The 2,287-nt window shown below is 35.6% G+C and overlaps 1 pseudogene; it reads left to right on the top strand.

The window, feature by feature from the left end:
* Window positions 1-305: 305 nt before the first annotated feature.
* On the top strand, window positions 306-1,025 carry LOC129460289 (phosducin-like protein 3; annotated as a pseudogene).
* The last annotated feature ends 1,262 nt before the right edge of the window (window positions 1,026-2,287 follow it).

The raw sequence follows: 2,287 nt of genomic DNA, 5'->3' as shown, positions 1-2,287 counted from the left end.
TTATAACCAGAATACATAAAGCACTTCTATAATTGGATATTCACATGCAAAAAAACAAAGTTGAACACATATCAAAACATACACAAAAATTAACTCAAAATGGATCATAGACCTAAAAGTAAGAACTGAAAAAATTAAACTCAGAAAAAATCAGAGTCACTCTTAGATTAGGCATTGGTTGCTTTGATATGATATCAAAAATATAAATAACAAAATAAAAATGGAGAAATGAGACTTAATCACCATTTAAAACTTTTGTTCTTTAATGGACATCAAGAAAATGAAGACAACTGATTGGAAACAAGATGTAGGGCCCCAACACAGACACTGAGTGGAATGACATCTTACACAAAAAGGGCATCTCGCCCCCCAAGGAAAGTCTGAAAGAATTGGAAAACAAGATGGAAGAGGAGCAGCGCATCCTCCAGCAGTCAGTGGTGAAAACATATGAAGATATGAATTTGGAAGAGCTGGAGGATCATGAAGACAAATTTAATGAGGAGGATGAACATGCTATTGAAATGTACAGACAGCAGAGACTAGCTGAGTGGAAAGCAACTAAACTGAAGAATAAATCTGGAGAAGTTTTGGAGATCTCAGGAAAGGATTATGTTCAAGAAGTTACCAAAGCTGGTGAGGGTTTGCAGGTAATCTTGCACCTTTAAAAACAAGGAATTTCCCCTCTGTGCCCTGATAAATCAGCACCTCGGTGGACTTGCCAGGAAGTTTCCTGGTGTCAAATTTATCAAAGCCATTTTAACAACCTGCATACCCCATTATCCTGTTAGGAATCTGCCCATGATATTTGTTTACCTGGAATAAGGTATCAAGGCTCAGTTTATCGGTCCTCTGGTATTTGGCAGCATGAACCTGTCGAGAGATCAGTTGGAGTGGAAACTGAATCTGGAGCAACTAAGACGGACCTGAAGGCAAACCCTAAGAAACCGATTGAAGACGTGTTGCTGTCCTCAGTGCGTCACTCCCCTGTCCCCAGGAGGAAGGACAGCAATTCGGAGGGTGACTGAGGCTGCAGCTGCTGTGACTTGCCAAACTTTCTTGTGACAAATGGTCCGGATTTTTTTTAAAAGGAAAAAGCAAGAAGGAATGCTTTTGGTTTTTAGTTTTGTATAAATTATGTTTCAAATCTTTATATTTCAGAAATAATCATTGCTGGAAATGCTGTTAAATTTTTTGGAACTCTTTTTAAAAATTATAGTATTTCCTTTTTAAAAAAAATTAAAACCAGTTATTGGTATGGCACGAAAAGAAAAGAAAGAAAATGAAGACAACTCAAATATCTTTCGTAAATTATGTATCAGATAAGGGACTAGTATTCAGAATATATAAAAAACTGTTACAACTAAACAATAAAAAGATAAACAACTCAATTTTTAAATGGCAAAGGATTTGAATAGACATTTTTCCAAAGATGACATACAAATCAACAACAATCATATAAAAAGACGTTCAATGTCATCAAATGACATTGAAATGTAAATCAAAACTACGAGATACCATTTCACACCCAAAGGTTGACTATACTTAAAAAAAAAAAAAAAAAAAAAAAAAAAAAAAAAAAACAGAAAATAACAAATATTGGCAAGGATGTAGAGAAGTTGGAACCCTCATACATTGCTGATGGGGTTGCAAAAGGGTGCAACTGCTTTGAAAACAGTTTAGCAATTTCTCAAAATGTTAAATTTAGGGTTACCATATGACTCAGCAATTCCACTCTGAGTTATATACCCAAGATAACTGAAAACATATCCACACAAAAATCTGTACATGAATGTTCATAGCAGTATTATTCATAATAGCCAAAATCTTTCACAAACAAGCTATGCAATGTTGAAGTCCCTGGAAACACCCCAAATACCCATCAATTTAAGTAGATAAAGTGTTATATCCATACAATGGAATTATTCAGCAATAAAAAGGAATGAAGTATTGATACATGCTACAACATGGATGAACTTTGAAAATATATTATGTGAAAGAAGACAGTCACAAAAGACCACATATTGTATTAAACATTTATTTGAAACATCCAGAATAGGCAAATCTCTAGAGACAGGCAGTAGGTTAGTAGTTGGCTAGGGTTGAGGAGTGGGTATGGGGTAATACAAATAAAATAAAAACAAAAATTGATGGCTAGGCGCAGTGGCTCACACCTGTAATCCCAACACTTTGGAAGGCCGAGGCAGGTGGATCACTTGAGGTCAGGAGTTCGAGACCAGCCTGGCCAACATGGTGAAACCCTATCTCCACTAAAAATACAAAAAGTAGC

This window comes from Symphalangus syndactylus, chromosome 13, assembly GCF_028878055.3.
Source record: "Symphalangus syndactylus isolate Jambi chromosome 13, NHGRI_mSymSyn1-v2.1_pri, whole genome shotgun sequence".
NCBI lineage: Eukaryota > Metazoa > Chordata > Mammalia > Primates > Hylobatidae > Symphalangus > Symphalangus syndactylus.
This window is presented reverse-complemented; position numbering and strand designations above follow the sequence as displayed.